The sequence below is a fragment of the Aedes aegypti genome, chromosome 2 (genome assembly GCF_002204515.2).
Source record: "Aedes aegypti strain LVP_AGWG chromosome 2, AaegL5.0 Primary Assembly, whole genome shotgun sequence".
Classification (NCBI taxonomy): Eukaryota; Metazoa; Arthropoda; class Insecta; order Diptera; family Culicidae; genus Aedes; species Aedes aegypti.
Window position 1 is genome coordinate 260,278,550 of NC_035108.1, and position 16,241 is coordinate 260,294,790.

Below are 16,241 nucleotides of genomic sequence, written 5' to 3' on the forward strand. Positions count from 1 at the left end.
GTATTTTGTACCATAATTGAAGTAAATATGGACAAATTACAATTTTGGTTAAGCACCTCCTGTCCCTCAGTTTCGGACAGCTTGATTTGTTATATGATATCTTTGTAATTATTGCATCAGTGTCTCAAAATACTTTCATTTTTCATGGGTTCCGTCGACCATGGTATCAAACATGCAATAAAATTAAGAAGAATGAACATTCATAACAACATCGTAAAATGTGCTAGTTTTCATCATATATGAAAGAGGTTTTTGATAGGCATCTTGCAAACTAAGAAAAACTCAAATTATGTTTGTAAATGTTGCAAATGCATTGAATTGAAACTATTTCTATAGTATAGACATCCAATGATGTTCAAATTTACAGAATTCGAGACATTTCCAGATCGTGTCCGGTATTGGGTGCCACCTTTCAAGATCGATCAATTTGGTACTAAAATACATCATCAAAACTCTATGTCAAAATTCATATTTATATTTTCAAATTTATTTTTGTACACTATAAAAATGATAATATTTATCATAAATGACTAACACGAGCCCATCAAATCAATATTTTTCGAATTATGAATTTAGTGGCTTAAGTGTCCGGTACTGGGGGATCTCCCCCTAATATGAAATATTTATATTTCACTAGTGGTCCCGGCAAACTTCGTCTTGCCATCAAGTAGGCTGTTAAAAAACGCTATGATTCGTCCCATACAAAATGACATTTCCGTTCACTCTCATTTTTTCAACTTTCTCGATGAATATCCTGGGATTTTTATACACACAAACACGTCGGAACCCTTGACGAACAAAACGGAGAAGGAATCATTCAAATCCGTTGACCCGTTCGTAAGCCATTTCGTGACATACAAACACCATTCAATTTTTATTTATATAGATTACAAGAAAACCACACAAACTCGTTTAAATATCGTTCTTGTGTCAATTCGATGCATGTAATCTTCCTATAATGCCACAAAGATCAAAACGTAACTATTATTAGTGTTTTAGCTACCTGATCTGCAGCGCGTGTAGTTTGAGTTCATTAACGTGCGGCTTGATTCTGATACCGGAAGATATACACAATTAATTTTACACTGATGCATCTTCTGATAACTCACAACGCTATTTATGAATATCGTTCAACTCTTCTAATATTTTATCTTAAAAGAAAACATTTACACTTGTTCAAAGTAGGTTTTCCATATGATGTCCGGATTTGCAATCAATGGCTCATAATTCCGGACAGTCTCTTTTTACACCGTTTGAATACACATTTGTATTATTTTCACATCATTAGTATTATCGAACATTAAAAGTATCATTCTAGACTTAATTCTGTTCAAACAATCCACAAAAATATGCTTCACACACTTTTTATTCACTAAACGTTGTTCGTGCCCTAGTTTGTGCGTTCACAGTTCGTCTAACTTGAATCAAAACGGACCGCGATGAAATGACGTTCGACAGAAATAACAAACTTATTTTTATTTCTAATAATTATTTGGCAATGTTAACTAGATTGAAAATGATAGTAGGTAATATTAAATATTTAAAGTCAAAAGTATGAATAAAATCCAATTCTTTAACATTCAAATTAGGCCAAAATAATTGAATATTATCAGAGTGTCCGGATATTGGTACCGTCCGGATTTCGATTCACCACGGTATTCAATTATTGAAAATATGACTTACAGTTGCCCTGAATAGCAACGCAAAGAGCGCAAGATGGAATCTGTCTGCAAAATATTTATGTTACAGTGAAATTGCTTGTTTGTTACAAAATACTCGAAAATACTGGAAAAAAGATGCGAACAAAAATATAAACGATAATTGAACTTCCGACCTGAAGATCATAAATCTTCTCTTCTACTCAGTACTCCACTGATGAGCGATTACTTCGCCAATGCTGTATATAAGTTACCACATTACCTATAAATGAAAGCTTGTTGCTTATTACTAAGCTGCACCATTCGGAATAAGTTCAATAACTGGCACATTAACTTATTTTTTTGCAAAAACTTTCGCGCAACGTTTGAGTAACGTCATTTAAACAAACAAACTGTTGCTTGAACATGTTTTCGTTCTTACATGGTATGAAAGATGTAACTCAACTATATTGCGACTTAATTGAAACAAACAAACTTTTAGTTTTCAAACACGTAGTTCAGTGCAACTTTTGCGCAACTGGGATGAATCTTCTTGAGTTGTGGGCAATAAACGCATGTTGAGGATGCTCTAAATGAAAGTAATTTGGAACATAACATTAAAATCGGCATTTTGGGAGAAGTTGCAAGAGTTTGCTTGAAAAGTTAGTTACATCTTGATAACATTAACTTGAATGCGGTTTGCAGAGAACATTTGGAGCAAATCAATCAAATTCAATAATGTCAAACGCAGGGTGAAATGTAAGTTCATGAGAACAGCAATGAGATTTTTGCTAATAATATGCGACGGAACAAGAACTAAGTAAGTTGCAGATGCTTTTATTTTTACATCTCTGAAACTATTTTTGGAAAACATCTTTTTGAAAAATGTCTCGTGTGTTTCTTGGGAAGCGCCGTTGCGAATTTTTTGTGTTATTTACTCTTATGCACAAGCCCTTTTAGCGAACTTTTCCTAAAATCAAATAGGCACTTTGACTTAATCAGCAGCTTACTGGTTACCTGGGTCATGTTTCGATGATTGGTAGATCAAGAAATGATCTGTAACGGCAACAAACATCGACAAAATCAAATTTTAGAAACATTTTTGAGACCATTGGCATTATTCCCGAGGTTTTTGACAAATTCTTCTTGTGTAGTTCTCAGAAATAATCATTTTCGAGATTGGTGAAGTCTTTCTTGAAGGCTTCCTGACCAGATGTTCTGGCTGATTTCTTTCTAGATTTTATTAGAATAAAATATCAGATTAAAAATCAAGTTCTGGTGGAATTGTTGTCAAATGCAGAATTCATGAAGATGTTTGCAATATGTCCTTGTTGATCTTAGTCGACCCTATTGCAACACTTAGTAGTTACTATACGCGTAATGCGATGAAGACGTCAGCAACAAATCTTCTGTCTCTGTCTTCACTTGCAACCATGCACTTCGTTTTGGTTCAGATTAGAGCTAGGGAACATGTTGTTCAGCCTGCCTGGTGATCTTATTAAGTAACTCTTAAAGGACTTTTGGAGAGTTGTTTTTCGATTACTTGCATAGCATGTCACAATATTGGAGAGCTTATTGATGGATTTCAATGGAACTCATTAACGGGATTCTTTCGAAATATTGGATTGATTACTAGTACGACTAATGGATTCTATCAACCATTCTTGGGTAACTTGATTTCGGATTTTGATGGATGCCTGGTAAAATTCTTAGCAGATATTCTGTATGATCATGACAAGTTCTCAACGGAATCCCTGGAGGATTTCTGATGATCTAATTGTCTTCGTCAAGGCGAGAACTTTGGCGGATATTCATTGATAGTTTTTTGATAGTTCTCTCAAGCAATTCGTCGTGGACTCAACTGTTCTTTAGTGATCTATCCTGACGTTCGTAAAAAAATGTAAAGAAGCTATCTGGTGGATTATAAATAAAATCCTTGTTGAACTGTACTCGCTAGATTTTGGATGAAATCCTCGATGGATTTTTTTTCACGACTGTTTACGACTTTCCTAATATTTTTTGTAGACGATTGATCGGTGACAAAACTCTAACGCGATATTTCACGGATTTGTACTGACTTTCATTGTACATAATTCTATGCAGATTCTGGCAAGAGTTTCAATGGCACCTGATTGAATCCTTAAGGATTTATGAAGTTTCTCACCAGATATTCACTGAGTCTCTTTTTAGAAATTCTCTCCATAACTCTATAATTCGTATCTCGATATCGAGTTAGAGAACCATAGTATAAGTTGGTTTTCATGGTTAATTGGATTGTCCATTGGATCGCATATCACGAAGAATACAGTATGCATCACTCCGACAAGACTTCCGATTCAAATCTTCTATGTGATAAATCGCCACAAATCTGAACTCTGAAGAGGTGGGAGTTCCTCGGAAATTAGTGTCAACCCGTCGATGACTCGCGCGCGCACCAGTTCATGTTCCGCGTCAGATTTCCTATCGGCGACCCCTCCTTAGCCGTTGGGAAGGCCTCTATCTATTAAGCGAACTGCCTGCGGTCGGTCAACTTACCCGTTGAATCGATTCGGTTTGACATTTAGAATATTTCGGGGACGGCACGAGGCGCGAACGCGTTTCAGATTCGGAGACCCGAAATTAATCAATCTTTGTCAGAGACGGGTCGGGGTGCCCCCCCCCCTTCGCGCGTGGTTTCTAATTGCGGTGGATCGGACTTCTGCGGGGTTTTGGAGCGAAAACAGATCGGTCCGGCGAACAAAGTCTTTAATTAATATCATTTGCCGGTGACCGGTGGCGCGGAGTTGGGATTGGGGCTGGAAATTCTAGCCGCCTAATCGGAATACAGGAGGTGGATGAAGGGGTAGGAGGAGAGTTTGCTGATGGGCAGGGTAATTGATGGCACTGCTGAGTCGGTCAGTCTATGGTGAACGAGGGTATTTGCGAGGTGGGTTTTGATGGAAGGGATAGGACGGTAGTGGAAGGGCAAGTAGTCAGCGTTGAATCGCGCGTAGATAAGAGCCTGTTTGATATACATAGATAAGGGGAGAAAGTAGAATCGGTTTTGGATTTGTAGTGATAGTGAACGGAATTATACTTTATCGTCCAGATATGACAAATGGTGATATCATCACGCTATGGGTTTTTCATCGCCTTTCGTGAATCTGAATGACGAATCATTCTCGAGGATTCGTTTACGCGAAGGGCAATTTTAAAACTTCGACTTATGGTTGCCTCCGTAATTTGCGCATACAAACTTTTTGGTATCTTCCTTCAGCGTAAAAAGAACCTCCGCAAATCAAATTCTAAAAATGGAACACCATGGTCTTTCAATATTGTTGTGCATTTTCCAACTGGGCTATGGAAATTTCCTATGGTTACTTTACCGTTTTCTTCAATTATATCGAATATTAGGACTGCTACCGTAGTCCTTCGCTCAATGTAGGTCAAATTTGATGAAACTCCCATTCATATTTGATACCCATTCATATCCGCAAAAATTATGCATACTGATTGACGATACTTTGTCGGTCAGTCTGTTATTTCGATTTTAGATCTCAGCAAAAAAGAAAGCCTTCGTTGGATTGGCGAACCCATAAGCCACCCGACCCATATCGAACTTTTCCCTGTTTTTCTTCATTCCGGAAAAACTCGAAATAATCAATCTCTTCCATTCTACAACACCACGCAGATCGAAAAGGAATTTCCACCTCCATTTTTTCCGCAACCTTCCATTGGAAACTTTTCACCCCGTAACCAAAAAGCAATCATCAGGAATCGCATCTCCGGGCACAGTTCGCGTTCTCCAAACCACGGCACCGAATGGAGATGATTCTCTCAGCTCCCGGAACCGCAGGCCCCGAGTGCAAAAACAAACAAAAAACTCCACCAAACCCTAAGTGACCGAGATGAAAGGGAGCCTTTGTAAAAGTTAATTAAATTTGCTACATGGGAAAATTACGTTCCGGCGCGCGGCTTGCGTTTGGACCTGGCACAGTTAGCCGGAGGCCATGGTCGTCATCGTGCCAGGTGCAAATCAATCGCCGGGTTCACGCCGGGTTGACGTGTTTTTCTTCTGGAATGTTGAGTGAGCTTCTCTTCTGGGGTTGCACAGCTTCATGAAACGTGATTTGGTCCCACTGATTTGCTTCAAGAATTTGCTGAATTTCAGTGAGACTTGGTAAAGAGTTCAGTGATGTCAGTCTCTTACCGAAATTCATCTGAAACCTCCACCTCTCAACAAACCAAAAATGCTAATTTCGAAACACCTGTATCATCACCGACCTTCACACAAGTGATTCAATCCAACAGCCGATGCTGTTAATCAAATTTGTACTAATTACAAACTGCAATCTACACCAATACCGGGCGGAAAATTTACATCTCTTTCAAGAAAGAATAAACTTCGCCCACGATTCCGCCAATCCACCCGAAAAGGACTTTCAAGTGTAAATGAGGCTAATTCGATAACCACCGAAGCGTGGTTCAATAGCTCCTCCGCTGTCAGACGCCCTCCCACACACACCCACAATGTTCCCTAGTTCTTCTGCGAAGGCGAAGACGCCACAGCCCAATCCCTAGGCGTCCGACCGGTTGTCTACCGAGAAATTCTGCAAACGCGCGTGCCGTTCTTCGTTTGTTTTTTGTCGGTCTCGGGGTTACGATTCGTTTTCCTGGAACTTGTCACCAAAGCGACAGATAAGCGAAGAACTCCGCTCGAAAACAGCGACGATAGAACGCAGTGGAACCGAGCAGTTGGACTAAACAACAGCCCCAAATGGCTTCCGGGTTACGCCTGGGAGGTGGTTCCGATTCTGGGAGGTTAGCAAGTCGTACGTGCTTAATAGTGAAAGCATTTTTCGGGGTGCATTCGAAAGCCGAGCGCCGAAATAGTCTTATCTTACGGAATGTTTTCGGTAGGTGCATCGCTCAAGGGAGCCACAAAAAAGTTAATTTCTTTCAACTGCGGTTGTCTATTTCTGTTGTTTAAAGTCTCTTATCTTGCTGTTCGATTGACGCAATTGACAGCAGATGAAAGGTATGACAGGTGTCTCGATATTTCGGGATTCGTTCTTGGAACAGGGATTCGATTGATGTGAATTGTTACTGTTTGCTTTTAACGGTGACGCAACAATGTGGCGAATGGCTTTTTGCAATCTAAACAACTTTGTATCACGTAGTTGAAAAATTTATTCGTCAGTTCTACCTAGTAACTCTTACAGTTCAAAGTTTAACAATAGATTTTCTTCTCTCGAAGAAGCAAATTTCGCTACTTTACTTACTTTTGATGGCGCTACGTCCTTCAAGACATGACCTGTGCCACAATGGCCACTTTGGCGACTTTCTGGAGCTGGATTCACATACATGAACTCAGAAAAAAAGCATTTTATGCGAGGAAACTCATCAATCTGACGATCTTATCCACCGTATTTTGCGGGTTCGATTAAATTTATATGAATTAACGAGTTATTACGTGAACTTTCATGCGATTTCTGGTTGTCTGGGTTGTCACTCTTTTTGCATATTGGGTTGGGTATATTACTCCCTCCAGTATCCCAGATCGGTACAGATAAGTTGCCAACCTGTCCGGACCCATTTTAATAAGTTGCGCTCCAATACCATCCTTCCAAGATGATTTGTTGTTCTTGAGCTGTTGGATAGTTTCCTAAACTTCACACCTATTGTGGGAGTTGGCACGTGTCTCTCATCGACCGTACTGATAAAGCCAATTCCCTTGCTGCCTTGGCCTTTCTCCTCTGCACCATTCAGGTGTTCATCGTAGTGCTACTTTCACCTTTCAATTATCTTTATCCCGGCTTATTTCTGCTCGCGGCCTTTGCTGAATGTATTATGTTTCTTGTAGAACTTACGTGTTTCTTGAGAACGTTCCAGCTGTTCCATCTCTTCGCACTCTAACTCTTCCAGGCGTCGCTTTTTATCCCGGAATAGATGGGTTTGCTGTTTTCGATTCTGTTTGTATCGTTCCACGTTTTTATGGGTGTCTTGCTGCAGCGTAATCGCCCGCACTGCATTTTTCTCGTCCAAAACCGTATGACACTCCTCGTCGAACCAACCGTTCCCTCGATTTGCTCCCACAAACCTAATGGCACCTTCCACTGCGTTGTTATTGGCTGCTTTGACGCTGTTCCAATAGTCATCAAGAAGGGCTTTGGTGAACTCTCCCTCTTCCGGCAGTGCTGCTTCGAGGCTTTGCGCGTAATCAGCTGCGACTTCGGGTAGCTTGAGTCGTTCCAGATTGTACCGTGGCGGGCGTCGGTACCGAATGTTGTTCACAACGGAAAGTCTTTGGCGCACTTTAACCGCCACAAGGTAGTGGTCCGAATGAATGTTTGCGCCGCGATAGATTCTGACGTCGATAATGTCCGAGAAGTGTCTTCCATCATACAAAACGTGGTCGATTTGCGATTCAGTCAATAGATTGCAAAATACTTCTCAGATGTATCTATAAGAGTAGGTAAAGATGTTCCAATCATTTTGAGAAGTTTTCAGCATGTTTGTGAGTAAATCTAACATACTTTCTTACTGCTTCTCTGATGAAAGCTTCTGAAGAGCCTTCACAAGCTTTTGCAAAAGTTTTAAGTAGCATTCTATAATTGTTTCTAACAAATTTTCTGAGATATTTGAAAATAGTTCTCGGTTGTTTCGGTTGGAATTATCAGGAAATTTTATTCATCCAAAAAAACTGGAATTCTTAGGGAATTTTGATCACAACTAGGGAAATTATTTTGAGGCAGTAATTCATGGTAGAATATGTTTACGACAAAGAATTTTGCTTCAAAAAACTTGCAAGAAAATACTCTTCAATCGAGAAAAATTTGGCTGCGCCCCTATCAAAGCGCTCTTTGAGCAGTTAAGTGAGATCATTTTGAGTATGACATTTTATCGACTTTCTAAACGTGCCTGACACTTTCAATATTCTATATTTGTCTAGAACCGGTAGCTGGTTTCTTTTTGGAGAATTGGTCTATATTTTTATGCAAGTCTTAATATTTATTGAAAGTTCGCTGAAGTCGTTATTTCAACCAAAACTAACTCTAAAGTCTCTTTTTTTCTTATCTTGCCTACAGATAATTACGATGCAAAATTTCATCACATATTTCTTAAGACCAGGTTCAGGAATTATCCTAGTGGTTTCTCTAGGGATTTCATCAAAAATACTTTCAAGAACTAATGCAGGGTTCTTTCTAGAAATTCATCAATAAATTCCTCTTCCAATTCTTTCAGTAACTTTTCAATGGGTGCTTAAAGGAATTCGCTTCAGTAAATTCTTGAGCACTTCAACGTTACTACCTCCAGTAATTTTCTCAGGGATTACTTTGAACAATTTTCCAAAGACTATCCTAGGATTTCCTCCAGATATTTTGAAAACTAACCTTCCAACCGAATTCTCCAGTCGTTACTCTAAGTGATCTTCCAAATATTTCCATAGATTTTTTTTTTTCAAGAAAAAACCCGACAAGAATTTCTACGCCATCTACGGTTATTCCAAAGAATTTCTACGTCATCTACGGTTATTCCAAAGAATTCCTTGAATTCGTTTTGGGTTTCATTATTAAGTTTCCCTGGATTATTGTCTAGGAATTTCTCCAGTATTCCATCCAAGGATTACTGGAGTTCCTCCAAACATTTTTCTATGAATTACTGAAGAATCTCCATCGTGTAAGGTTCCACATTTTTTAGGAAATCCTCCGATCATTCCGATCATTTTTAAGTTTTCCAGGAGTTCCTTCACAAAATCTGTGTGATTTTATCCAGATTCATATGATTTTTTTTATATTTTCGATTATCTCTAATAATCTAGAAAATCTTGTAAAATTACCTCAAGAATGAGTTCCTCTAGAAATCCTTTTTCATGGTTTAGGAACAAAATGTCGAAAGACAAAACGTCGAAAGGAGAAAATTGTAAGAAAACGAGTAGGGTGCAGACCCACTTGGGAACTTATATGATTCACTTTGGCATAGGGGGTTTTCTCGGCCAAATTGTCTTTGCTATAAGAAGCACTTCAGTACGACGCATATTGTGGCCAAATATGAGCTCTGTAGCTTTCAGGGGCCAGATAGCCGTAGCGGTAAACGCGCAGCTATTCAGCAAGACCAAGCTGAGGGTCCTGGGTTCGAATCCCACCAGTCGAGGATCTTTTCGGGTTGAAAATTTTCTCGATTCCCAGGGCATATAGTATCTTCGTACCTGCCACACGATATACACATGCAAAAAACGGTCATTGGCATAGTAAGCTCTCAGTTAATAACTGTGGAAGTGCTCATTAGAACACTAAGCTGAGAAGCAGGCTCTGTCCCAGTGGGGACGTAACACCAGAAAGAAGAAGCTTTCAAAAAACCCCACTGCCGAAGTGAATCAAAAGTGCCAAGAATAGGATCCGGCTCCTTATTACTTGGAAAAATGATTCTTTCCCGGAAGAATACTTACCACAGTTTGAGCAAAGATTTCTGGGAATCAATTCCAAATCGGTGGTGAATAATTGATGCTTTCGTCGTTTTGTCCTTTCGACGTTTTGTCTCTTTCGACGTTTTGGAATTCGACATTTTGACATTCGACGTTTTGTCTTTCGACATTTTGTCCCTAAACCATGAAGGTTTGAGGACAAAATGTCGAAAGACAAAACGTTTAAAGACAAAATGTCGAATCCTAAAACCTCGAAAGGGACAAATCGTCGAAAGTACAAAACGTCGGAAGCAGTGAATTTTCAACATTGTCTGCCTTACATTTCCTAAATTTATTTCTTTTCGACGTTTTGTCCTACTGATTCGAAAACCATAAAAAAATTGGTTTTCAATAGAAAAATTATTGTTTATCAATAATTTTACTATTGAATCAGTTTATTGAGTGTTGGGTCAATCTTATGTGTATAGAATAATATTTAGGCAACTATTGCTTTGTATTTATCTAATTCGCTTTGTCTTAAGTTAGTGGAAAACCAATGGGAGCTCTTGAGCTTAAAAAACTTAAAACTTTTGAACATTTTCGAATGAAATGTAACAATTCATCATTTATCCTAATTACCATATTTTAATAATACGTGTTTCTGTTATCCGTAAAAAAATGGATCCAGGGAACCACAAGTTTTACGGATTGTTTGCATTAATTTAGTTGGGAATATATTTTATCAAATATGTAGCAGATGACCGAAATCCTTAAAGAAGGTTCAAACGATACTCTGAACTCTTAAAATGATTCTTGTTAGTGCCCTGTGAGAAGCTCTAAAATGATGCTGGGTTCAAGCTGAGGATGTGGGTTCAAATCCTGCCGGTTGAGGATCTTACTGTGACAGAAATTTACTCGACTTCCCAGGGAAAAGAGTACCTTTGTGCCTGCTGCACGATAACCAAAAGAAATCCAATCATTCACAAATTGTGGTATTTTCCTGTTGAATGAAAAAATACTGTTGGAAATCTTGAAAACAGTAGAATATATCAGTGTACTCATCTTAAAACCTACTAAAATGGTGCAATTGCCTTTTGACCTTTCAATTCTAATAAAGATCAGACTAATCGCATATACCGATATTTATTCTGATGTGTTTTTATTAACCCTCTAATGTCCAAAATTTCGATCTAAATATCATTTTGAGTTATCTAAAATCGTTCTAAACACGTTTTGGGCAATGCTTTATTTTTATTCGCAAATCTATGAATTTTAGTTTTTGATTTTTATAATTTTTATTTTTGAACACCCCTAACCTTTTTCATTTTTTCTAGTTCTCCTCTAGTTACAGATTTTGGCAATAACAAAAATTAAAATTTTTACGGTACTTTTAAAAATATAAATTCTAAATATTTGTTTGGAGATAATTTTATTGTCCGTGTTATTAACGGGAAAACAGGTTTGGAATTGTTTCAATATCACCAAGCTCTTCTTCAGTGATAGGTTGATAGTAGAAAAATATAAAAGGTACGATTTTTTATATTACACGTTAAATGAACCCCAGACATTTGTAGGTTATATAAGAATACAACTTTTCAAACAATTTTCAAAAATACAAAAAAGTTTCAAAAGTCATAAAAAAACTTTTCTTATATGCGTATTATGAGTCAAGGTTTAAGCCAAAAATAAAATCATTTTGATTTCCGAGCTACGAAAAAATACACCAAATTCCAAAGTGTACCTCGTCTAAAGGCGGGGTTGGGTATTAGAGGGTTAATAAGGCGGCGTTTCAATGTAGTCTCAAGTTGAAGCAACAGGAAAAAATGTTCGAATCTATAAGAAAAAAAAAACATGATTCCAGTAGAAATACTCAGAAAACCAATTGATAATGGAAATTGGTTTTTCTTAGCTTTGTGTTAATGTCAACGTCCTGTGGAAGGTGCAATAGTATCCAGAAATACCTTGATAAGTCCAAAAACTGGCATTCTTCGGAAATTTCCTTGAATTTCCTATAATGAGAATGATGTTATAAAGTATGCCAGTATTTAGGTAATGCAAAGTAAGACGATTGTTGCAATAGTAGATACCATCTGTTATTTTGAGATTCCGTGAAATACTTGAAGGATAAAATTAGGATTTCCATGTATTGTATCTAATTCTAGACGACTTATTATCCCAACCCCGCTGTCGTAGAATACGTTCAGCGAGGTGAAACCCATCATCCCTGAAAAGTACTTAATTTCAAATTTAAAAACGCAATTTCCAGTATCCAACTTTTGGTATCATGAAAATACTAAAAAACCGTTTTCTAACCATTACTCTCTATGTCCACTAAAACTGTTTCCATTTATATGGATTTTTCTGGACCGCCCGCCAACCACGGATGGTGCAAAAACTTGTTCAACTCGATGCTCATTGCATCGATTCATTATCACTGATAACTGCAAGTCACTTATCAGTGGCCCAGGTACAGAACCGTTTATCGATCGTATCCGCCTAGATCCGAATGATGCGCGTTGCCAAAACGAGTTCTCCGGTCCCATTTATAGCCGACCCGAAAATAGTGATGACCAAATCACCCATCACTACTAGTGCCTCCTCTCCGTTGGCCTCACTTCGTATTTAAATTACTCGATTCGATTCGGATGAATCACCGTCGTCATTCCAGCAGCTCGCAGCTGTGAACCAGTTCGAGCCAACCAACGACTGCGACACCAGAATAAAAAAAAGCCGTGCCTTGCTTAGAAGATGAAGGATCCGATGAACTCTTGACTCTGTTTTAATAATTTCGACATAACGAACAACACTATTTCCAATTCCAATTTCTAGATTTGTGAACTGCAAGGAGGGAAGAAGCCGCCGCCACAGCTCTCGGGACGACCATCAACCGCCGAGTCCGAAATGACCGAGAACGAAGCCGATGAACCCGAGCGCGAAAAAGCAAAACCGGAAGATCGACGAGAACTGCGTCGCTTCTGCGATAGGGTGGGTTGTGTGCATGTGTAAGTTAGTGTGGTGGAAGATGGCGCGGCAGTGCTCTCTTCTGCGTTGATCCAAGAATGCTGTGTGACACGGTTTTCTTCGCCTCTTTGAGGAGTAGCACAAATGAATAATGAGACCGACAAGCGACGCCGAGTGGGACGTCGTCGATGATGAAAACATGTGTGCTGTTATCAATCTGGAAGCCAGCTGTTTTGCGACGGAGAAAAAGGCGGGAACACAAAAGCGACAAAGAAATTGAGAACAGGGCATGCACACACATACGCACGTGCAGCATGTGGTCGCGTGTACGTGCAGAACCGAGAGTAACCAACGGCAACGGGAAGAACAGTCAAGTAAGAATTCTTTTAGCGCTCTGATAACGAGTTTGATAGTGAAGGGGGAAGTATTGCGCTTCGCGCCCTAAATTGACGGCTTGGACGAGGAGTACGCAGAGAAGAAAAAACAGTAAACACATGAGAGATTATGACAGGATTTTTTTAGGGTAGAAAGTACGGAGTCAACAACAACAACACACACATAGTTTTTTTTTATACAAAAATTTCTCTACAAATCAAGTTTGTGGGTCGCGGGATTCGCGTTTCGGAGCGCGGGGTATTCGAGAGTGAAAGCGACTCATTATTAGCTATTGATTAATGCAACAAATCGATTTGACTTCTTTATGACTGAACAATTGTTATTGCATGAGGATAAGTAAGGGTTAGTATTGTGAATTACGATTGATTTTTTTTTTTGTAAGTGTAGGCATTCTATCTCTCTTCGGACAGCTCCTGAATCATTATCCTAGTCAGGACCGTCCGGTTTGTATATGTTTATGCATAACTATTAACGAAACGTCGAGAAAGGAGTAATGAGAATGGACAGCGTGTTTTTATTACTATTATCAGGGTATATGTTCGTTCACACATCTAGAAACACATACACACACGTAAACGTACATTCATTGAAGGTAAATCGCAAACACACACAAACCCATTCAAACGCGTGGACGCGCATTAGTTAAGCCGATCTTATTCGAATTTTTCCTAGTGAGAAGGAGTTTTTGTTTTAGTGCTTATAGGATTTTTTTAAAGAATGTGCTAGCGTACATAAAATAAGACTTGGAAATGGCCGCCGTCGATCGCGCCTCTGCAAAACTCTTGCAACAGCTCAGATTCGTTATAAGTGGAAATTATCGCTCAAACAGCGAACAATGTCCGCAGGTAACGACCCTGGCGAAGACCGGCCGAAACGTCGGTTCAAGCGGGCGCGATTCCCAACTGCCATTTCACACACCCACATGCATTAATTACTTGAATATCTTACGAATCTAAGTCGTCGCCAGTCCCTCTCAACCGGGTGGCGAACCATGGCAAACGAATGTTTCTATTACTTTATGTTGAAAATATCATCTCCGTGTAGGTTTTAAGGTCAATAGGGCGTGTAATCGAGACAAGAAAAATAATCTATTACTTAACAATTGGTAAAATCTAACAGAATTGGATACGGCGATAAAAAATTAGGCATTTAGTAGAACACATATATTTAAAACGAAATATTTAGGTAAATTGTTAAACTGTTTTGTAGCGTTTTACGATGATAAAAACCAAAATTTTTCTGATACGCGAAATGGCGAAAAACCGGAAGCGAGAGCCAAGCACGGACGATCCGTCCCACAGTGGGATCGGAAGCGCATTCAAAACGTCAAAATGTAACATAAATTGAGCCGCGTTCTCCAAATCCGGTGTTTTCTATTCGCGCGAGCAAATTTCTCTACTTAAGGAGAGCATGAAGTTTTTTTATTTAGATAGGTTACATATTTTTCAAAACTCAACTGCCGGTAATTTATTCTAATGATTTTCGTTTCGTTTTTTCTCTCTTATATGTGTGTGCACGTTTCCTATTTTTGCTTATTTATTCCAGTAGCCGCTTAGATTTCGATTGGCGCGCCCTCTCCGCCACTGCACCCACGCGATTGGTTGCACGAAAGTGAAAAAGAGAGAGAGCGAGAGTGAGAGAGGTACAAGACAAAGTTTAGGGAAGAGAACGAGAGGACCGCACAGTCAAACTCCTCGAATCCACGCAGTAGTGTTAATGTTTTTCCTATTTGTGTTCAATTGTAAAATTCTGCGACTCACGTGCGCAACAACAAGGGGGAAAATGGAAATTTTCTTACCGAAACAGGGGGAAATAGTTTTTTACACGTAAAATTCTTACAGTGCAGTATTACTGATTTTTGTTTTTGTTTTTTGCTCGTTTACATGTAAGGCCAAGGAGGAATCCTGTTTTTATACACTTGTATCTAGTTTTTTGCGTCATAGTTGCGTGCTCTAGCTTTTTTATCTACTGAATATGATGAAACGAAACAAACACTTTATGTCTGTAGAAAGTATCTCGTTAACGTTTAAGGCAAGCAAGTCGTCATATTTCTGTGTGTGTTTTTGCTACATATTACTCATTTTACCCCTTTTTTGATAGTTAGTGGTTAGTCGTATCACTTTTAGTTATCTCATTTTTTATTATTGTATTTTTATATATAAAAGTAAACCTATTATTATTTTGATATATTATTATTGTGCATTTAGAAAAGCGAACACCTTTTTAAATTAATATTATACACCTTTGTTGGTTATGTTGATTTTTGTTTTGTTAAATTATTACACTTAAGTTTTTGAGTTTAACGAGTTTTGAGACAAACTTATACACTTGTGTAGTAGAGTGCTTCAGGAATGCGAAAACCGAACATCAGAACAACGCATGAACATTGTATATTTTTTAAAGCAACGAAATTTGAGCAATCCGTAAATTGTAAGATCAGCAGCCAAGATAGACACAAGCATTTAAGAGAAGATCGATAAACAAACACAAAATCTGTGTAAACCCAAAACGCAAGTACGTTTTCTTTTTACTTCGATTTAAGATCAAACGACAAACTTAAAGACAAAACAAGTAAAAGCTAGCGCCCGACGGGCGACGGACGGAAACGAACCGCGGCCCCACGTGAACCCTCCGTAACCGAGGCTTGACGCTTCCGGGTCCGCCGGGTTCACGCGGATCCCCCTGTTTCCGGTTCCGGCTCGAAAGGGAAAATTGTGTTAATTTTTATTAGAAATAAACTAGAAAGTTACTTACTTTTTTGATTATTTTTAAATTATATACTATTCGATGATTTATTAACAAAATAATTGAAAAAAAAACACACAAAAATAAAAGAATGAGTTGTTTAGATAAATTGCAAACGA

At 38.6% G+C, this 16,241-nt stretch overlaps 1 protein-coding gene across 7 annotated transcripts in view; it reads left to right on the forward strand.

Moving 5' to 3' along the window:
* The window catches only part of LOC5565690 (brain tumor protein), a 34,062-nt gene extending 18,171 nt beyond the window's left edge, over nt 1-15,891 (forward strand). For 6 of the 7 annotated variants that reach the window (XM_021844889.1, XM_001649994.2, XM_021844888.1 and 3 more), the window contains exons 3-4: nt 12,850-13,355; nt 14,923-15,891. The gene's annotated coding sequence lies outside the window, so the exon portion shown is untranslated. The remainder of the gene's footprint in view (nt 1-12,849; nt 13,356-14,922) is intronic. The other variant, XM_021844893.1, reaches the window with a different exon arrangement.
* The last annotated feature ends 350 nt before the right edge of the window (nt 15,892-16,241 follow it).